This window comes from Stegostoma tigrinum, chromosome 3 (genome assembly GCF_030684315.1).
Source record: "Stegostoma tigrinum isolate sSteTig4 chromosome 3, sSteTig4.hap1, whole genome shotgun sequence".
Lineage (NCBI taxonomy): Eukaryota > Metazoa > Chordata > Chondrichthyes > Orectolobiformes > Stegostomatidae > Stegostoma > Stegostoma tigrinum.
Genome location: NC_081356.1, coordinates 45,809,927 through 45,824,555, shown reverse-complemented (window position 1 = coordinate 45,824,555; position 14,629 = coordinate 45,809,927).

Here is a 14,629-nt window from a genome sequence, read left to right as displayed (position 1 = left end):
ATTTATTCAGCTTTCGTGTTTGCAAGCTTATCTCCTCTTTTCATAGAGCTCAATAAATTTAATCAAGCTTTGTAATAGTTGCAAGAAAGATTTACCATTAATCCTGTCTTCAGAGGATTGCAATATTTACTTTGAAGTGTTTCAATTGTTCTTCCAATGACTGTTAAGCCTCTGTGATACACTTTGAATGGTGAAATTTTGTTGATGCTTTTTTGATTGAACACATAAAATATTTTGTAAAAGTAGAAAATCAAGTCAAAGTGTCTTATGCGGTGTCCAAATTAAATGTAATTCTGCAATTGGACAGCAGTTGCTGGATAATCTTGAATATGCGAGGAATTACACTGACAACTAATTTAGTGTCATCAATGGTACATCTGTGTTTACCTGAAGCCTCATACTCTAGTACAGTGGCCCTGTTCTTTGCAAACAGAAAGAATGTTTGATGGTATTGCAACTGTTTCAACTCATCAAAATAGGGAGCGACCATTTGCTGATTCATTTCTCAAGCAATGCCCTGACTAAGCAAAGTCAACCTGCCTGATTAAAATTTAAATATACCTGGTTGTCAGCCATCAATGAGGAATAATGGCTGAAATTCCCATGGCAGTACAAGTCAAAGTCCACTTGCCAACCAATCAGCATTGTCCTCTCTGTATATATGTAGAATTCCCCTTAATTTGTATTCTTTTGAACTGCCCTGATGAGGGGAAGGTGAAAAGCTTCAAAAGAATCTGTCTTTTTCAACAGTACCCAAATTTTGGAATAGCAAATAACTGCTTAAATTTTTAATGTAACTGATTATATTTTATGATTAACCAGTAAATAGCTTTCAAATAGAACATCAGTTCAAATGTTAAATCTAGGGGAAAAATTGACTTTAAACGACTAAAAATGACTAAGCAAAAAAGATTTGATGGAAATATATAGGTCAGTCAGTACAGTTGAATTAATCGTTGAAATTTAATAATTCAATGTGTATATTTAATTTTTTGAAAATAATCTCGTGTAATGATAAATTATATTCAATAACTACTGTGCATTGTATTGCACTGCAGGTTATAAGTACGATATTACTAGTAGCTGCCCTAGATTCTGCTTCTTTGTTCTAAATGTGCAGCCTTGAGAGTTACGTAACCCCTTGTGAAATAAGACCGTGCTGAAAGAGACTCTATGCCTGCTGAAGACAAAATGAACTCTCAGATAAAAGTAGTTTTATTTATGGCAAAGACCTCACATTAGTTGGCAAAATATACATATACAAACAGAACAGACTTCCTGCCAAATGATCTATACAATGACATTAGGCATAAATCTCAGAGTCACATTTGGCACAATGATAGGGACTGAAAACACAATGTCCTTCATTTTAGATCTATGTGTTAAAGACAACAAAAAAAATGCCTGGGATAATGTGTGTGACAGGTCTATTGGTGCATTCAATAGGTGATTGGAACAAAATTTTCAAGAATGTCTTTATCCAGTGTAAACTGTATAAGTGATTTGTGGAAGAAAGAGGGCACTGTAGTTATCTAAATCCCTCAGACAACAGAGGGAAATATATATCAGGGTACCTGGCAGCAAACAAATTGAACTGAGTTGGAGAGGAAAATAGATAGGAAACAGGGAATATTGAAAATAATGAGAATAAATCAAATGATATATTACACTATAATGTCTGCAATCCACAGAAGAGTGGAGAAAAGATTTAAGAAACGTTTCATTTATTCATTGGATGTTAAGCAGAGTAGAGTCAGCGCTTCAGTGATGTTAGGAACAGATCTGGAAGAGAGACTGTAATGATCACATCGTAATCAGTTCTTTCTTACACAATAATACACATGTCATCTTTGCCAGGTAAGGCAAATTAAAATCATGGCTTGCCCACTTTATCTTTGATTTTATATTTCACTGATAAATAATCATACTCTAAAGACACAGAAATGATGAAAGAATCACTGAGAGACATGCAACTCCAAGCATCATTAATTAAATCTACTTCCCTCAAATCATTTATTGCGTGAGTAATAATAGATGGTTCAAGCCATCATATTGATAAAGTCATGCAACAGAGATTTGAATTATGTCACAATGAGAAAAATACTTGCGATAAGAACAGATACCAGTGCCTGGGCATCAAGTTGATGTGCTATGTTGGTCCATATTATGTGTTGCAATGCACAAACTATATTTGGTCTCCCTTGACGCTGTTTTCAAGGCAAACATGAAGCAATAAATGTCAGTTTCTGTGAAGACCACTCCCTTTCATTTTTCATTCATTCACAGGATGTGGCCTTCATGGCCAGTTCAGCATCTATTACAAATCCCTAATTGCCCAGAGGAGAGTTAAGTATCAAACACATTATTGTGGGTCTGGAGTCACATATAGGTCAGACCAGGTTAGCACAGCAGTTTCTTTCCTGAAAGATATTAGTGAGCCAAACAGATTTTGCCCTGAAAAATGACAATGGCTTCACGATCACCATTAAACTTCTCATTCAAGATATTTATTGAATTAAAATTCCACCACTTACTCTAGCAGGATTTGAACGTGAGTCCTCAGAACACTTATCAGAGTCTTTGAATTAGTAGTCTAGTGATAGTACCACAGAGGTCAGCACCTCTCCTACATCCTATATCTGTCCCTAATCTCTGCCTTGCTGTCTCGTTCCTTCATTACTTCCACTTTTCCTCCTATCCTTTCTCTCTCTCTCTCTCTCGCTCCCTCTCTCTCTCTCTCACATTTCTTTAAACAGCTTCATTTGCTTGGTGTATCATAACAATTCTGCTTGTGGCTTTTACTTCCTCCATTTGATGTGAGAATCGAGATTGAACATAAGTTGAATCTTGAAAGAATATAAAGATTTTCGCTAGCTTAGGCTAGGGCTTTATTCCCAGGTCAGATTTTGCCTCTTCTACATGATTGATTGATTGATTGATTGATTGATTGAATTATTGTCACGTCTACCAAAACACAGTGGAAAGTTTTGTTTACGAGCGGTACAGACAAATCACAGCAAGCAGAGGATGTAGAGACCAAAGAGACTTAGAGGCATACAGGTTGCATTGCAGCTTACAATATTTGAGGCTAGATTTCATTCAACAGTCTGATAATGGCTGGAAAAAGCTGTTCTTGAACTTGTTCATGTGTGTGCAAGCTTCTGTATCTTCTGCCTGACAGAAGAGGTTGTAGGAGGTCATGGCCAAAAGTGCAATGGGTTTTTGATGACTTTGGCTGCCTTTCTGCAGCAGCGAACCATATAAATAGAATCTGAAGAAGGGTCTAGATTCGAAATGTCAGCCTTCCTCCTCCTCTGATGCTGCATGGCCTGCTGTGTTCATCCACCTCCATACCTTGTTATCCATGGATATAAGGTTGGCTTCTGTGACGGTCTGGGCTGTGCATACCACCTTCTGTAGTTTCTTACAGTCCTGGGCAGACCAGTTGCCATACCAGACCATCATGCACCTGCAGAGTGTGCTTTCAGTGGTGCATCTATGGAAGTTGATGAGGGACATTATGGACATGCCAAATTTCCTGAGCTGCCCGAGGCAAAAATGGTGTTGTTGTGCCTTCTTGACTCTCTCATTTATGTGGGAAGCCCAGGACAGGTTGTCTGTTATTATCAAGCTGAGGAATTTGAAGCTGTTGACTTTCTCAACCTCAATTCCATTGACGTAGATGGGGCATTGTCTCCTCCTCTCTTTCTGAAGTCGATGCTCAGTTCTATAGTTTCGCTGATGTTGAGAGAAACATTGATTTCATTGTACCATGCCACCAAGCCTTCTATCTCCCTTCTGTATTTTGACGTGTCATTGTTAGATATCTGTCTCACTACAGTGGTGTTGCCAGCGAGTTTCTGATGGCATTCATTTGGAATTTGACAACATGGTTGTAGGTGTACAGAAATTACAGTCAAGGGTTAAGGATGCATCCTTGGGGATCTCCAGTGTTGAGTGCTGTGGAGGAGGTTGTGGAGGAGGTGCAGCTTCCTATCCTCACTGATTGAAGCCTATGGTTCAGAAGCCTGAGGATCCAGTTGCAGTGAGCAGAGCTGAGGCCAAGCTCACACAGTTTTAAGTCAGTCTGGAGGGGACATTGGTGTTGAAGGTGCAGCTGTAGTCAATGAGCAGGAGTCTGGTGTAGGTGTCTTGGTTGTCCAGATGTTCCAGAGATGAATGTAGGTCTAGGGATACAGCATCTTCTGTGAACCTGTTATGCCAGTAAGCAAACTCTATTGAATTGAAGCAAGTTGGGAGACTGAAGTTGATGTGGGACATGGCCAGCCGCTCAAGACGCTTCATGATGGTTAATGATAGAGCTATTGGACAGTAGTCAGTAAGGCACACTGCATATGTTTTCTTGGGTACAGGGATGATGGTAGTCTTTTTGAAGCAGGTGAGGACTTTGGCTTGTTGGTGGGAGAGGTTGAAGATGTTGGTGAATACTTTTGCTAGTTGGTCCACACAAGATCTGAGTGCTTGGCTGTTGGCACTGCCTGGGCCCATTGTTTTCCTTGGGCTGACTCCCAAGAAGACTGATCTGACTTCTGAAGCAGTGACGGAGGGAACAGATGTGTCTGAAGCTGTCAGTGCAGGCATCGCCACGTTTGTGGTATTCTGCTCAAACTGAGCATATAAAACATTGAGAGTGTCAGGGAGGGAAGTGCCACTGTCCGCCATCTTACACTGTTTCATTTTGTATCTCATAATGTAGTATAGGCCTTGCCATAGAAGGCAGGGCTTTGTTTGGTAGGTCTAGGCCTCTAACTTGGTCCAGTACTGTCTTTTGGCCTCCCTAATGGCTTTGCGAAGGTCGTATCTCGAGTTTGTATATTGGTCCAGGCCACCTAACTTGAATACTGCACATCTGGTCTTCAGTAGGGAGTAGATTTCCTGGTTTCCTGGTTCATCCAAGGTTTACAGTTGGGAAACACTTAGAACATAGAACATAGAACAGTACAGCACAGAACAGGCCCTTCAGCCCACAATGTTGTGCCGACCATTGATCCTCATGTATGCACCCTCAAATTTCTGTGACCATATGCATGTCCAGCAGTCTCTTAAATGACCCCAATGACCTTGCTTCCACAACTGCTGCTGGCAACGCATTCCATGCTCTCACAACTCTCTGTATAAAGAACACGCCTCTGACATCCCTTCTATACTTTCCTCCAACCAGCTTAAAACTATGAAATCATTGTACCATGCCACCAAGCCTTCTATCTCCCTTCTGTATTTTGACGTGTCATTGTTAGATATCTGTCTCACTACAGTGGTGTTGCCAGCAAGTTTCTGATGGCATTCATTTGGAATTTGACAACATGGTTGTAGGTGTACAGAAATTACAGTCAAGGGTTAAGGATGCATCGTGCTTGCCCTTTCTGCCCTGGGAAATAGTCTCTGGCTATCAACTCTATCTATGCCTCTCATTATCTTGTATACCTCAATTAGGTCCCCTCTCCTCCTCCTTTTCTCCAATGAAAAGAGACCGAGTCAGTCAACCTCTCTTCATAAGATAAGCCCTCCAGTCCAGGCAGTATCCTGGTAAACCTCCTCTGAACCCTCTCCAAAGCATCCACATCTTTCCTTTAATAGGGCGACCAGAACTGGACGCAGTATTCCAAGTGCGGTCTAACCAAAGTTTTATAGAGCTGCAACAAGATCTCACGACTCTTAAACTCAATCCCCCTGTTAATGAAAGCCAAAACACCATATGCTTTCTTAACAACCCTGTCCACTTGGGTGGCCATTTTAAGGGATCTATGTATCTGCACACCAAGATCCCTCTGTTCCTCCACACTGCCAAGAATCCTATCCTTAATCCTGTACTCAGCTTTCAAATTCGACCTTCCAAAATGCATCCCTCGCATTTATCCAGGTTGAACTCCATCTGCCACCTCTCAGCCCATCTCTGCATCCTGTCAATGTCCCACTGCAGCCTACAACAGCCCTCTAAACTGTCAATGACACCTCCGACCTTTGTGTCGTCTGCAAACTTGCTGACCCATCCTTCAATCCCCTCATCCAAGTCATTAATAAAAATTACAAACAGTAGAGGCCCAAGGACAGAGCCCTGTGGAATCCCACTCACCACTGACTTCCAGGCAGAATATTTTCCTTCTACTACCACTCGCTGTCTTCTGTTGGCCAGCCAATTCTGTATCCAGACAGCTAAGTTCCCCTGTAACCCATTCCTCCTGACCTTCTGAATGAGCCTAACATGGGGAACCTTATCAAATGCCTTACTGAAGTCCATATACACCACATCCACAGCTCGACCCTCATCAACTTTTCTAGTCACATCCTCAAAAAACTCAATAAGGTTTGTGAGGCATGACCTACCCCTCACAAAGCTGTGCTGACTGTATTTGATCAAGCCATGCTCTTCCAGATGGTCATAAATCCTATCCCTCAGAATCCTTTCTAACACCTTGCAGACGACAGACGTGAGACTTATTGGTCTGTAATGGCCGGGGATTTCCCTATTTCCTTTCTTGAAGAGAGGAATTACATTTGCCTCTCTCCAGTCCTCAGGTACAACTCCAGTTGAGAGCAAGGATGCAAAGATCTTCGTAAGTGGCAAAGCAATTGCATTTCTCGCTTCCCAAAGCAGCCGAGGACAAATCTGGTCCGGGCCTGGCGACTTGTCAATCTTAACGTTTGACAAAATTTTCAGCACATCAGCTTCCTCTATCTCTATCCATTCCAGCATGCACACCTGCCCTTCAAAGGTTTCATTCACTACAAAGTTTGTTTCTTTCGTAAAGACAGAAGCAAAAAACTCATTTAGGGCTTCCCCTACCTCCTCACACTCCACGCACAAGTTCCCTATGCTATCCTTGATCGGCCCTACTCTTTCTTTGACCATTCTCTTATTCTTCACATAAGTGTAAAATGCCTTTGTGTTTTCCCTAAATCCTTCTGCCAAGCCTTTCTTGTGCCCCCTCCTGGCTCTCCTCAGACCATTTTTGAGCTCCTTCCTTGCCTGTGTGTAATCCTCTCTAGCTGACTTGTGATGACTTCTTTGATACACAGTCTCCACACATTGGCTAATGAAGTCTGTGACAGTGGTGGCATGAGTTGTCCATGCTTTGATACATTTCACAGGCTCAATATGTAATAAAGGTGAAATTGACTCTATAGTAATTATTTTTTGGTGATGAACATTGATATGATGTCTGTGGTACTCATATACATATCCAATGGAAAATGTACCAAATATCATCTTTGCAAAGGTACTACTGCATGCAGCAGCATACAGACCAGACAAGTCAAGATGTCAACCAGCATGTAAAACTGACTCAATGCTCAAGCTACATGTTTTAGCATCTACACTTCAGCATACCCCATGGCGCTGGCAGCCACCGACTTTCTATTGCATACCAAAATACAGAGGATTCACACTCTCAGGCAAAATATTTTTAAGTCAGGATTTTGTACAGCTTGAAAGGTAACTTGCAGATGATGAAGGTTCACTGGATCAACAATGTTAATTCTGATTTCTCTCCATTGGTGCTGAAAGAGCTTCTGAATTGCAATTTCTGTTCTTGTTTTTGTCTCTGACTTTCAGCATCTGCAGTTCCTTCAGTTTCTTTGCCGACGACGGTGGTCCATGTGCCAATAAACTTTGGCTTCCTTTGTGGTTGAGGTCACAGATTTGGAAGGTGATACGAAAAATGCCTTGACAAGTTTCTGTATCATCTCACAGTTGGTACATGCTGCACCTATAGTCTGCTGGTGGTGGAAGGAACAACTGCTTAAGATGAGCAAAAGCAAATAAATTGGTTACTTTTTCTTGAATGAAGTTCAGCTTCTTGAATGTTGTTAGATTGCACTCTATATGTATTCCATACATTTCCGCTATGTCTCTTGTTAATGATGGACAGGTAATGAGGAGCCACTCACTGTGTAGTAACCAGCTTCTGCCCTGCTCTTGGTGCAAAAGTATTTATGCAATCATTCCAGTTGAATTTCTGGTCAATGGAGAGCCCAAAGGAGTTGACAGTAGGGCATTTGATTTTGTTGATGCAACTGAAGGTCAAACAGAGACAGCTTCATTTTTGAGGAATTGCTGAAGCCCCCAATAATAATTGAGCCTAAGACATTACCCTGAAGAATTCTGACAGAGAGGTCATGAGGCTGAGATGACTAACCTCCAAGAACTGAACTTCTTTTCCTTATACACTAATAGACTGTCTCTTGACTCATTTACAGACTGGCTATTTGCTAACTAACTGAAAAAAGAATAATTTGAGTTTTTTCTCCTATGTTAAAGGAGGTAGTGGCATTGTGGTAATGTCATTGAACTGGGAACTCAGGCCATTTCTCTGACATGGGTACAAATTGCCATCATGGCAAATATTGAAATCTGAACCTAATACAAATTTGGAAATGAAAAGCTAGCTTAATTGCAAACCTGGAAACATTATTGATTATCATTTTAAAAAAATATAACATCTTTCTCACTAATGTCATTTTGGGAAGGAAATCTGCTTTCCTTATCAGGTCTGACCTCCATGTTACTCCAGACCCATTGCAATATGCTTTATTCTAACCTCCCTCTGGGCAATTAGGGGTGTATAATAAATGCTGGATTTACCAATGATGCCTGCATCCTATGAGTGAATTAATAAAAACTTCCCACTGACTTCATTTATACTACAAGTTTTTTTCATACAAATGTTGTCATGATGTTGAGAGCAGCCACTCTTACTTCACTTTTGGAATTGAACACTTTTGTTTATGCTTGGACCAAATCTGTAATGATATCTAGAGCATAATGGCCCAGACAGGCCCAAACTGGGTATTAATGAAAATGTTCATTAAGTACCCTTTTATGGCACTGTTGGTGACCTGGCTGTGATGTTGCTTTCTGTATGGTAGTCCATGTAACATATGTCACAAAAAGTAGAGTTCTTGTTGAACCAGATGTCTTGAAGTTTAGTAGTGGTTGTGTACATGAATACAGCACCTCAGATTGAAAATATATAGTCTTTGCTACCTGCTCATTTTGATTACTATTATATATAGTTAACTGGCTCATGAAAAGACTGACTGTTGACTCACTAACAGACTGTTTCTTGACTGACTAACCGGCTGGCTGCTTGTTAGCTAACTGCAAAAGGAATAAATAGAGACCTCTGTACGCAAGAATCACATGCTATAATGTTATCTAGCTGTCTTAAAGGCATAGTGCCTTTCTAAGATCTGTGTAATAATAAAATTGACCACTTTCATCACAACGCTGATGATTAAAGTTAGACTTATGGAGTAGCAATTGACTCAGTTAAATTTGGATATGTCCTGCTTGCATGGACAGGATCTGTTAAGGGAATTTTCCACGTTGCTGGGTAAAGGCCAAAGGTACAGCTATATTGGAAAAGCTTGGTCAGAGGTGCTGCTAATTATGAAGCACAATTCTTCAGCACCGCAGTTGAAAGATATTAGTTCATATTTGTTGCCGTACACAGTTCCTTCAGACAAATCTTGATAGTATGTGAAGTGAATGCTAAGGATGTATGCTTCAGTAAGGTATTTTTAAACCATTATCGAAATGCCCTTACCCAAATGTGAATAAAATAATTGCTATGTCATTGGCTGTGCATTTGCCCATTGAGTGAGGTAGTATCATATCCAAAAATGCAAACTGTAACAAGGTTATGGGACAGTGCAGATAAATCAGGATAGAAATGAGGAAAGACGAAAAAAAATTGTGTGGAAAGAATGAGAGCGTGCAATCTTTGAGTTTACCCAGGCTTACCTTAAAAAGCCAGATATCAAATCATCAGATACAGGGCATGGATGACCAGGAATCTCAGATATATGAGGGAAAGCTTCATGCCAGGTGACAGAGAGAGATCACGAAGTCTGATCCCTACATTCATAACCACCACCAATTAAAAACACACACATGGGCTCCAGCAACTTACATGGGTAAAAAAAAGGTAATGAGTAGGGATAACTTCGTATTATAATCCTAGAGACAGTGACACAGGGAGTTTTTAAAGAAAAAAAAATCAAGAAGTCTTAGGATTTTCCATTGTTCTCCAAATAATAAGTTTACAACATAACATGACAGTGGGGATGATTAGCTTACAAAGAGAAATGAGCAAAAATTTTGCTTAAGGCATTTTTGGTCAGAGGATAAAGATTCTAAACATGCTAGAAGGTCATTGTGAATAGGTTCAGGAATGCTACAGAAAATCAAAAGAAAGGACCATAAGTAGGCCTGTCAGCCCCTTGATCTTGCTATATCAGTGAATATGTACATGGTTAATTTGATTTGGCCGTAACTCCAATTTTCTGCCCTTCTACATAATCTTTGACTCCCTTAATGAAGTCAGCATGACTAGAGGGAAGAGTAGATTCCCTACAGTGTGGAAACAGGGCCTTTGGCCCAACTAGTCCACACCACCTCTTGAAGCATCCCACCCAGAACTATCCCCCTATAACCCACATACCCCTGAACACTACAGGCAATTTAGCATGGCTGATCCACCTAGCCTGCACATCTTTCAACTGTGGAAGAAAACCCGAGCACCCAGAGGAAACCCGTACAGATATGGGGAGAATGTGCAAACTTCACACAGACAGTTGCTCAAGGTTGGAATTCAACCTAGATCCCTGGTGCTAAGAGGCTGCAGTACTAAGCACTGAGCCACCCCGTAGGCACAGATCTGATCATGAACACAAAGGGACGGGTGGTCTGAGGTGCATTTGTTTCAATGTGAGAAGTGTAGCAGATAAGGCAGATGAACTTAGGGCTTGGATCGGTACCTGGGAGTATGATGTTATTGCTATTACTGAGACTTGGTTGAGGGAAGGGCATGATTGGCCACTAGATGTCCCAGAATATTGATGCTTGAGGCGGGATAGAGAGGGAGGTAAATGGGGTGGGGGAGTTGCATTACTGGTCAAAGACGATATCATAGCCGTACTGAAGGAGGGCACTATGGAGGATTCGAGTAGTGAGATTATGGGCAGAACTCAGAAATAGGAAGGGTGCAGTAACAATGTTGGGGTTGTACTACAGGCCTCCCACCGATTATGGAAAGGTGTAGGAGCAATAAGGTGGTGGTGATGGGAGATTTTAATTTTCCCAACATTGACTGGGATTCACGTAGTGTTAGGGGTCAGATGGAGCAGAATTTGTAAGGAGCATCCAGAAGGGCTTTCTAGAGCAATAAGTATGTAGTCCAACTCAGGAAGGTGCCATACTGGACCTGATGTTGGGGAATGAGCCCGGCCATGTGGTTGAAATTACAATAGGGGACTACTTTGGAAATAGTGACCACAATTCCGTAAGTTTTACAATACTCATGGACAAAGATGAGAGTGGTCCTAAAGGAAGAATTCTAAACTGGGGAAGGCCAACTATACCAAAAATTGGCAGGATCTGGGGAATGTAGATTGGGAGAAACTGTTTGAAGGTAAATCCACGTTTGATATGTGGGAGGCTTTTAGAGAGAGGTTGGTTAGCATGCAGGAAAGACATGTTTCTATGAAAATGAGGGATAGAAATAGCAAGCTTAGGGAACGATGGATGAGAGGTGAAATTGTGAGACTAGCTAAGAGGAAAAAGGAAGCATACATAAGGTCTAGGTGACTAAAGACAGACAAAATTTTGGAAGAACATCAGGAATGTAGGGCGAATCTGAAATGAGGAATTAAGAGGGCTAAAAGGGGACATGAGATATCTTTAGCAAACATGGTTAAGGGAAATCCCAAAGCCTTTTATTCATATATAAAGAGCAAGAGGGTAACTAGAGAAAGGATTGGCCAACTTAAGGACAAAGAAGGAAAGTCATGCATTGAGTCAGAAAAAATGGGTGAGATTCTTAACAAATACTTTGCATTGGTATTCACCAAGGAGAGGGACATGATGGATGTTGAGGTTAGGATAGATGTTTGATTACTCTAGGTCAAGTTTGCGTCAAGAGGGAGGAAGTGTTGGGTATCCTAAAAGGCATTAAGGAGGGCAAGTCCGCTGGTCCTGATGTGATCTCTCCCAAGTTATTGAGGGAAGCGAAAGAGGAAGTAGTTGGGGCATTAACAGATATCTTTACAGCATCCTTAAACATGGGTGAGGTCCTGGAGGACTGGAGAATTGCTAATGTTGTCACCTTCTTTAAGAAAAGTAGCAGGGATAATCCAGGTAATTATCAACTGGTAAGCCTGACATCAGTGGTGGGGAAGCTGCTGGAGAAGATACTGAGGGATAGGATCTATTCCCATTTGGAAGAAAATGGGTTTATCAGTGATAGGCAACATGGTTTTGAGCAGGGAAGGTCATGTCTTACCAACTTACTAGAATTCTTTGAGGATGTGACAAAGTTGATTGAGAGTTGATTGATGAGGGAAATGCTGCAGATGTCATATACATGGACTTCAGTAAGGTATTTGATAAGATTCCCTATGGCAGGGTGATGGAGAAAGTGAAGTCACATGGGGTCCAGGGTGTGCTAGCTGGATGGATAAAAAACTGGCTAGGCAACAGGAGGCAGGGAATAGTAGTGGAAGGGGGTTTCTCAAATTGGAGACCGGTGACCAGTGGTGTTCTACAGGGATCTGTGCTGGGACCACTGTTGTTTGTGATATAAGTAAATGATTTAGAAGAAGGTATAGATGGTCTGATTAGCAAGTTTGCAGATGTTGTGAAGATTGGTTGAGTGGCCGATATAGATAGATTGGAGAGTTGGGCAGATAAATGGCAGATGGAGTTCAATCCGGGCAAACATGAGGTGATGCGTTTTGGAAGATCTAATTCAAGAGCAAACTATACAGTAAATGGGAAAGTCCAAGGGAAAATTGATGCACAGAGAGATCTGGGTGTTCAGGTCCATTGTTCCCTGAAGATGGCAACGCAGGTCAATAGAGTGGTTGAGAAGGCATACAGCATGCTTTCCTTCATCAGAAGGGTATTGAGTACAAGAGTTGGCAGGTCAGGTTACAGTTGTATAAGGCTTTGATTTGGCCATATTTAGAGTACTGCATACAATTCTGGTCGCCACATTACCAAAAGAATGTGGATGCTTTGTGTAGGATGCAGAGGAGGTTCACCAGGATGTTGCCTGGTATGGACGGTGCTAGATATGAAGAAAGGTTGAGTAAATTAGAATTATTTTCATTAGAAAGACAGAGATTGAGGGGGCGACCTGATTGAGGTCTAAAAAATCATGAGGGTATGGGCAAGGTGGATAGGAAGAAGCTTTTTCCCAGAGTGGGGGACTCAATTACCAGGGGTCATGAATTCAAAATGAAAGGAGGAAAGTTTTTGAGAGATATGCGTGGAAAGTTCTTTATGCAGAGGGTGGTGGGTGCCTGGAACGCGTTGCCAGCAGTGGTGGTAGATGCAGACACAATAGTGTCCTTTAAGACATATCTGGACAGGTACTCGGATGGGCAGTGAGCAAAGGGATACAGAATCTTAGAAAATAGATGACAGGTTTAGACAGAGGATCTCGATCGTTGCAGGCTTGAAGGACCGAAGGGCCTGTTGCTGTGGTGTAATTTCCTTTGTTCTTTGTTCTTTGTTCTAAACAATGAAAATCTGTTAAATTCTGCCGTGAATATGTTCATTGAGACAGTCTCCACTGTTTGCAAGACAGAATTCCAAACACTAACAATTTCCTGATGAAGAATATTTCCTTTTAACTCTGACTTAAATGAAAGACTTGTTATTCTTGAATTGTGTTCCCAACTGTTAGGTTTCATAAATCCCATCTGTATGATATTGGATCCTGACTTCCATCTTAATGTCACTCCTGGTGTACTGAATCTCGCTAAACTTAGACTGTGGCAATTTTGTAAGCAGAGAACTTGGAAGCTAGTGCAAACATTAATACAGAAAGTACCTATGTACCTGCAGACCTTCCTTATGCTTTGCTTGACAATGTACTTTTTTTACACCTGAATTCATCTTTCAACAGGTACCTTACAGTAAAAGTAACCTTATCTGATCATTTCTCTTAAGTTGGTTCCATGTACATCTTTTATTCTCTTTTGAAAGTTGATGCCAACATCATCAACAATTTCTGAGCATTTTCTCAAAGCCACAACTTGTCCAAATGAGCCAAAATGTAGCTTCCAAAGCTGATCTGGAATGTGGTTTCTTGTCTACAAGCCAGTAACAATTTGTTGAAGCAATGCCAGCTTTACTCAGAAGTCTCACACAGTTATTTCCACGTTGTTGATGTTATTTATTTTCTTGACATTAGTTTGTGTTTGACTTAACTGATTTTATTTTCAGCTGATATATTATAACCGTAAAAGCAAAACAAAATCAGGACCTTCATAGAAAACAGATAGAATTACAACTGTTTTAAGATTGTACTCTAATTTACCCTTGGATTTTTGTTGTGAAAATAATATTGTTCTTTGGTCTTTTTGTTAACATTTTTAATGCATGTATGTACTGAGTTGATTGGTGAGCTAAGACTACCAGTGATGCATTTGGACAGAGACTGATTTTATTTCAATTGCCCTATGTTATAAGATGAACCACTCACATGAATAAAGCAGCAATACTCTGAAAAAAGTAGCTGTTATTCTGACTATACCCCTTGTGGGAGTTGTCATACAAGCCTTCTTAATACAAGATCATAATACAACTATGCTGCAAAGTTAC